Source organism: Benincasa hispida, chromosome 6 (genome assembly GCF_009727055.1).
Source record: "Benincasa hispida cultivar B227 chromosome 6, ASM972705v1, whole genome shotgun sequence".
In the NCBI taxonomy this organism is placed as follows: Eukaryota; Viridiplantae; Streptophyta; class Magnoliopsida; order Cucurbitales; family Cucurbitaceae; genus Benincasa; species Benincasa hispida.
Window position 1 is genome coordinate 9,109,035 of NC_052354.1, and position 8,494 is coordinate 9,117,528.

General features: G+C 39.0%; 1 non-coding gene across 1 annotated transcript; it reads right to left on the bottom strand.

Annotated features, from left to right (window-relative positions):
- Window positions 1–2,195: 2,195 nt before the first annotated feature.
- LOC120080627 lies at window positions 2,196–2,302 on the bottom strand. The gene has a single exon (XR_005482581.1). It is a non-coding gene; the product is annotated as a small nucleolar RNA R71 (small nucleolar RNA).
- Between the last annotated feature and the right edge of the window lie 6,192 nt (window positions 2,303–8,494).

Genomic DNA, 8,494 nt, shown 5'->3' on the forward strand with positions numbered 1-8,494 from the left:
GGTAATTTACGTATTTTGTGGAGGAAAATGCATTGGCACAAGGCAGAATTGCGATCCAAAGAATTCAACGTCTGAGCGCATTAGAAGATTGCGACTGCAAAGCTATGCGATCGAATGCGTTCGGGAAGATCTGTTCAAGAAGGTGGCCGCATAGAGACAGCGCATCAAGGTGAAAGCTTAATAAATCATGATGGGACAGAAAGCTGATGATGGTCTTATCCGAATTTAATTGACAAATCGTTAACGACATACTGTAGCAAGTACACTTAACTTTTCGGTGACCATTAATCGGCGCATCAGACAGAGAATTAATGACATCCCATCAGTGCAATCATTAGAGAAAAAAAGCTTATTCACCTTCATCTCTACAAATACTGAAAGCCACCATCTACAAACAAGCTTAGCCATATAGAGAGTTTGCCATATAGAAGATAGTTAGCTGTTGTTCATAGTTTTCTTACACTTAGAAGGCGAAGGCGAGTGAAGAGAAGAGGACGCCGAGAGATCACTCCTGAGAAGCACGAAAGACTACTGGGGGGTGCTGCAAATAGAGAGAGGGTCGACTCTTGAAGAAGCAAGAACATTCTTTTGGGTAGAGTAGAGAAAAACACAGTGTAAAAGCCTTGGGAAGCAAGACATTGCTACTAGGCTCACTATCCCTACTTTCCATTGTCATTTTGTATTCTAGTTCTATTTATAAAATGGAATTTGCATCTCTACATCTGTTTACTCTCTTTACATTACGCATGAGTAACTAAACTTTCGAATGGTTTGATAAGCACTTAGCTAACAAGACCTGAGATCTTCACTTTATGCGATCATCTTGTATTATATATGTGTCATTCGTCCTTTAGAGATGCTCGGGAGGGTGGTCTAGGGATAGAATATAGGCTTGGGAAAGTCAGATTAGAATCTAGGCTTGGGAGAGTCAGATTAGAACCACATAAGCAAGAGATAGAAACTTAGGAATAAGTTATGTTTGCTATTAACACATTGTATGCATCCTAGAGATAGGATATGATAGTATGTAGTCACCTTGTGTATGGACAAGAATGTAGACTTAGGAAGAAGTCCTATCGACATCATCGTATACATCACATGCGTCCTAGAAATAGGAACTATGGCATTTGCATTGGAAGATGATTTGTTGTCTTGTGTGTGTAGCTTGATCGCATAGCTTGGACGCAATCTTAGTAAGTGTTAGCTAAATCCCTTCTCAACCCGTTCCCCGCATACTCATTGTAACTTTCGCTGATATCAACTCTTTCCTCAATTCCACCGTATAGAATTTATATTTTAAACAAACATACCAACCAACTTATTGTTTCGATTGTTACCGCAAAGGAATCAAAATTTACCGTCGCATACTATCTCCATAGTCCCTGCGTTCGACCCTGGACTTACCAGGCAACCTAGTAGGATTTTTACTTAGATTTTACTAGGAAAACTTGCATGTACAACGCATACACCCCCATCGCAAAATACACCATTATTTCACCATATTCACAACACATTAAGTTTTTGGCACTATTGCCGGGGACTACGGTAGTACATATTGTGTTAATGGTAACTTATTATTTTCTTTGCAGCTTTCCATCTCTGTGCACTACCTCTCCTTTGGTAAGGGAAGAAGTGGCCGTCGTATGAGCGAAGGAAAAGTTCCTGAGCCCGATTACGACCCAGAGATTGAGAGAACTTTCAGAAGAAGAAGAAGAGACAACCGCCTACATCAACAGCAAGAGAGAAATCCCAATATAGCAGAGCAACTGAAAGACAGAGCAGGAAATGCAAATAATATCATGGCGAACCCTATTCTCTTAACGAACGACCGCAATAGGCCCATCCGGGACTACGCGTCGCCCAACCTCTATGATTTCTCACCAGGAATCATAAGGCCAGCCTTGCACGGATCGAGGTTCGAGATAAAGCCACTACAGATAATTCAAACTGCCGGACAGTTTGGCAGTAGGCGTGGCAAGGATCCGCACACCCACCTCTGGAGTTTTATTGAAATCTGCAATACGTTTGTGTTCCTCAAACATCTCCACTGAGGAGGTTCAACTAGCGTTGTTCCCATTTTCGCTGTGTGACCAAGCACGAAAATGGTCTTATTCTCTCGAACCAGGGGAGATCACATCGTGGGAACAGGTAGTGGAAAAGTTCATGAAGAAGACTTCCCCCCAACAAAGAATGCAAAAAGGAGGAAGTTGATTACTAATTTTGAACAAGATATAGATGAATCATTCAGTGACGCCTGGGCGAGGTTTAAAAGACTGGTGCGAGATTATCCGCACAATGGCTTACCAAATTGTCTTCAAATGGAAATTTTCTACCAAGGTTTGAACCCTACATCACAGATGGCTACCAATGTGGCAGAAGTTGGAAGTCTGCTTGACAAAACTTACGACGAAGTTAAGAATATACTTGATCACATTTCAAAGAATCATGAAGACTGAAGAGAAAGCGATGAAAGACTGAGAATTAAAGATAGTGATGCAAGCAATGGGACCATCGCATCCCTACAAAACCAAATGAATGCGATGATGAATTTAATACAAGGAATCGCGATCAGCAGCCCAAGAACGTATAGGGGGCAAGTCAATGCAATCAATCAAATGAACGCAAGTTGTGCTACTTACGGAGAAGCCCATCCAATGGAAGAGTGTCCGAGGAACCCACAGTCTGTTTATTTCGTGAAAAATAATCCGTTTTCCAATACTTACAACCCTGGGTGGAGAAACCACCCTAACTTCGCTTGGAAAAATCAACAACAAAATTTTTAACCGATGGTGCAAAAAGAAGGGTCGCCAGGATTTTTCCCGCGAACAAACGGTCAACCACAAAACCAAGCTAGTAGTTTGCAGGCGCCGCAATCTTAATCCCTGGAGAGCTTATTGAAGAAATATACTGAGAAGAATGAAACAAAACTCTAGAATCAAGCGACGTCTATCTGCAATCTTGAAATTCAGATAGNAATCTTCATCTTTGGAGAGCTTACTGAAGCAATATATTGAGAAGAATGAAACAGTACTCCAGAATCAAGCGACGTCTATCTGCAATCTTGAAATTCAGATAGGACAGATTGCGGGTGAGCTCAAAAGTAGACCGCAAGGGGCATTGCCGAGTTCTACAGAGCTCCCACGCAACCCAGGGAGTACGGGAAAAGAGCAATGTCAAGTTGTGACATTTCGAAGCGGTAAGACAGTGGCGGAGGAGAAGAATGAGCCAAGCCAGACTATTTCAGTTGCGATGGAACCATAGACCCCGTTGACTCAAGAAGAACCAGAAGAAAAAAAGACGATAGAACCGGAGATTGTGTCCACCTCTAAGCCGATAGAGCAGGAAACCGTGAAAATACAGCTGCCACCATTCCCCCAGAGACTTAGAAAAAAGAAAAATGATGAAGTGCAGTATCAATGCTTCATGGACATGCTGAAACAGTTGCATATCAACATCCATTTCATTGAAGCGATTGAAAAAATGCCGAAGTATGCGAAGTTTCTGAAGGACATTGTGACGAAGAAAAGGAGCACAGGTAAGTTCGCAATGGTGGCATTGACACAAAGTTCTAAAACCATCATTCCACCAAAAATGCGCGACCACGGAAGTTTCACAATACCATGCTTGATCGGAGGGTTATATATTGATCAAGCGCTTTGCGATCTCAGGGCCAGTATCAACTTAATGCCCTTTCAATCTTTAAGCAGTTGAATGTGGGGCAGCTGGCGCCCACAGCGGTGACTCTTCAGCAAGCTGACAGGTTCCTTGTTCATCCTGAAGGGAAGGTGAAAGATGTCTTGGTCTTGATTGACAAATTTATCTTACCGGCATACTTCACCATCCTTGATTATAAAGTGGACAAGGATGTACCCATTGACGACATGAATTTTTCTATCTTTAACTTAAGGACAATGATGAATGTGAATGAATGAACAAGTCCATGTCCCCGTTACAAGTTCCCCGACAATAGTGCCACAAACTTGTTGACATAAAATTAATTCTAATCTTCTTATGATCTTATATCATACAACGCATGGATGAATGATGACTTTATTTTCTTTATGCGATACTACTTCTAGATATGTGTTATTAATGAATTTTCTTGTAGTATGTTGTGTGTTGTCACAAGTTTCCTTGTGTTGGAACCAAGTATAATTCCACCGCAAGTTTTTCGGTGTGATCCAAGGTCGAACACAGGGAGTGTTTTAGGTTAATTGCGTTACAATTGTGATATATGCGACCGGGGGTTTTTCAATTTAATAAAAGTGTGGTTTGTACATGTGATAAAGTAAATTGTGCAATAAAGTAAAGGTAAGCGATAAAAATACGATAATGAAGTATATTGCGATAAAAGTAAAGTGTGATAAAATAAACCTAAGCTATGATGATACAAGATACAGGTTACATGATACAAGATACCGAGGTTGAGACTGACTGTGAAGATTATACAAAGGTCGTGTTATGCGGTGCAAGGCTTATGTGCGAAGCAAAAAGAGAAAGGATAATTAATATAAATAACGCAAGTTCCTTAATTGGGTTAAAGATATAAGTATGGTTCCGTTTTCCCTTGGCGTACACCTCTCGGTGATCGGCCGCATTTCCCACATCTCTATGGTGAAACAGAGATGAACGTAGTGAACGCAAGGTTGCTTCCATCTCTGGAAGTACTTCTTGCTTTCGTTAATGCATTCTTCTAACTTTCTCTCGACAGATCAGAATGGCATCTTCACTTCTGCTCTCACAGGTGAAGATGTCGTCTAGCATGCTTTAACTAAACATCCTTATTTCTTTAGCACAGATTAAATTACTTGCTTAATTCATATTAATCACCAAGGGATTAAGAAAACATCATGGAGAAAGCGATTTATGAAGGAACGGAAATAGACAGAAATGTGAAAATGAAAATGATCACGACAATTAATTATAAAATCAAGCGTCTGATAAATGGTTGTGAATGATTTAGTCTAAGAAGATGAAGTACAATTGATGAATAAGAGTTAGAAATAGATACAGAAGAGTGCCAACGTCTTGACACAGATCTGAATGGAGAAATCGTTTGTCGGTGTATGGAGTGAATGGAAGGATGAGCTTCCCTCTCAGGCTAGCTCAACCGGTAGAGTTGATCTAGTTATAGAGCTTCACGGCAGGGATTTGGAATGATTTGCCCTGAGACTCACCTCTCAGCCTTGCCTCATTTCTTCCTGGATCTTCTCCTATCAGCACTCAGATCAGCCTATCTGTCAATAGCCTCGTCTCAATTATCCCCCGTATCAAGTATATCTTTCAGTGAATTCTCTGAGGGTATTTATAGATGAATGCTTTGACTGTCTGCCATGTGGTCCCCACTTTATTGCTATGGAAATTTCGAGAATGGTGGAATAAATATTCGTTTTGTTATGAAATCAATCCGTCAAAAATGCACAACGATTAGTTGTACACATGTTAAAATCCTCCATCATTGTGTTGCTCATTTGCATTTTTCGATCGTGTGCGCGCATGCGGTGTTGTTTTTTATTACCACATGCGGTTGAAGTTGCATTGATCGCAAAGCTCTTGATCGATTGTCGCATGCGCCGTCATTGTTTTGGTCGTCTATTCATTCCTGAATGATTGACGCAATGCGACGTAGATGCGTTGTTCTTTTTCTCTCAAGCCATGAGCGCATATGGTGACTTGATTTCCTACAAAACAGACTTAAAATATTCTTTTCTACCATCACAATGGTTTCAGTGGGTGTATTGACGACAATTTATAATTCTTGTATTTCTTAGCCAGTTTCCATACAATTGACGCAACTTTCCTTTCTTTTAGCCGCAATATCTAAATAAAGTAGTATAAATAGCTTGCATTTCTACAAGTTATCACACCCCAAATTTAGATATATGCTTGTCCTCAAGCATATCTTCTACTAAGGCAATAATGCTCAATTCCTATCATAAATTTTGCATCGATTGGTTGCTCCAAATGCTCCACTTAGGCACATTACTTGACAATGCAATTTTCTTCTATCCTTCCTAATTCCTAACAAAGCCCCACTTTATTCTTCTATACAATAAATTTCTACTAAAAAATGCTTTTCTAGTTTTAAAAAGAATGTTTACCTCTCTTGTCAAAACAAGTTGATGCGTCTGGATGTGGTGGTCAAACTTTGGGTCATTTCAGACTGTTGGTCATGGTTACACCCTTCGTTTTGGCTTGTTCCCACGGGTGCCATGGGAACATCCAACTTCGGTTGTGTGCCAATTTCAATTTTAACTCATGAATTTCAGAGGAGTTGTCTCTTGCATTCTTTTATTTTCTTTTTCTTATGCATTTTTCTCTTTTCATATGACGTTGTTCTTGGAAACCCACCTTCGTGTTGGCTTCCTTCCACGGGTGTCATGTAAACATTCAACTACGAGCAGGTTCCTTTTACAACTAACTCTTATCAAGTTGGGAATGTTTTTGGGTTTTTACTTGCGCTGACATTGGAGTTTATATGAAATATATATATATATATATATACTTAAAATGAGCGCATTTTTCTTAATGACCGCATACTCTTGATCTCATTTGCTCAAACCTTCCCCACCCCTAAATTTAAAGATGAGCAAGGTCCTCATTGCATTGTTTGGACAGAATAGACAAACAGTTAGACAAAATTTCGAAAAGAAGGTTTGAGCAGAATTTTGAAGGGTAAAAGGTAAAGCATTTCTAAGCTACGAATTAACTAAGTGTTAGTTAGAAGTTACAAAGTATGAGAAATGTTTCTAAGTGAATGCATATTATACATCATGGTAGCACAATGAATAACGCAAAAAGAAAGATTAAGAATATCGCAAAGTTGACAAAGGATGATAAAGAAGAGGCACAAGCATAAAGATAGAACTGCTACTTAGTTGTATTGAAAATTAACTAAGTATACAAATAATTACAAATAACGCAATATAAAAATTTTTGTCTGTACAAAGAATCAAAGAATTTAATTAAACATAGAGAAAAAAATAATAACAATGAATTGTCGTTATCTTTTGAATTTTATTCAGACGGGTGCACGATTAAAAATTATACCGTGCTTCCATTAATGCAAATACACTTTTGCTGAGGACAAGCAACAATGCATGTATTCCTGCAACACACCCTTTAACTCAACGCATTTCTAGAGGACAGGCGCAGGTATTTCTACCAGTGCAACACTACCTCAACATAGTGCATCTTCGCTAAGGACGGGCAAAAAACACATACGAGCAAAACACACCCCTCAACGCAATGCATTTGGGTGTAATGGACGCAAAGTGTATCTGTTATCATGGAATGCACCCATCATCGCGTTATATACCAATTTTTATTTTTCTTTTTAATTCATCAATAACACAAGTCGAAAAGACTTTGCGGTGCAACTTTTCATCCAGTCATTCACAAAAATTTTAAGAACATCGCTACTAATGCCTATGAATTAAAGGAATTAAACATGACATGGAAAGATACAAATGAATTAAATTGAAGGAAAATACAGAAAGCATTAAAGGCTAATTCTAAGAAGCAATAAATAACATACTTTTAGAAAGCAGTAAATAGAAGCTGTAAAGAAAGAAAATAAACATAGATAGGGATGCTAATTGAAGAAAGTTTCTCAGAGTTACCGCAATAACATCCCCTGCAGGCGGTCAAGCTTGCCTGCATAATGCCATCAAGGACATTATTCACCTTCTTGCCTCATCCCGCAGTGTGTATGGGAAGAGATATAATCTAGTTCCTTCGGGAGTCACACCAGGTATGGAGAATGCATTGCACATTTCTTTCTGATGTGTTCCTGTGCGAAAAATACACTTGATCTCTGGGTCAGTTTAGAATTTCTGGATCACTTCAGTACTCATAAACCGTCAGCCTGCTCTCTTTGATAAACAGCCAGTACAAAGAGATCTGTCCTGCAAAATATCACAAACATATTCAACACTAACCGTTAACCAATCCCCGGAAACGGCGCCATAAACTTGACGACATGAATTTTTGTATCTTTAACTTAAGGACAATGATGAATGTGAATGATGAACAAGTCCATGTCAACGTTACCAGTTCCCCGGCAATGGCGCCATAAACTTGTTGACATAAAATTAATTCTAATCTTCTTATGATCTTATGTCATACAACGCATGGATGAATGATGACTTTATTTTCTTTATGCGATACTACTTCTAGATATACGTTATAAATGAATGTTCTTGTAGTATGTTGTGTGTTGTCACAAGTTTCCTTGTGTTGGAACCAAGTATAATTCCACCGCAAGTTTCTCGATGTGATCCGAGGTCGAACACAGAGATTGTTTTAGGTTAATAGCGTTACAATTGTGATATATGCAACTGGGGGTTTTTCAATTTAATAAAAGTGTGGTTTGTACATGCGATAAAGTAAATTGTGCAGTAAAGTAAAGGTAAGCGATAAAAATGCAATAATGAAGTAAATTGCGATAAAAGTAACGTGTGATAAAATAAACCTAAGCTATGATGATATAAGA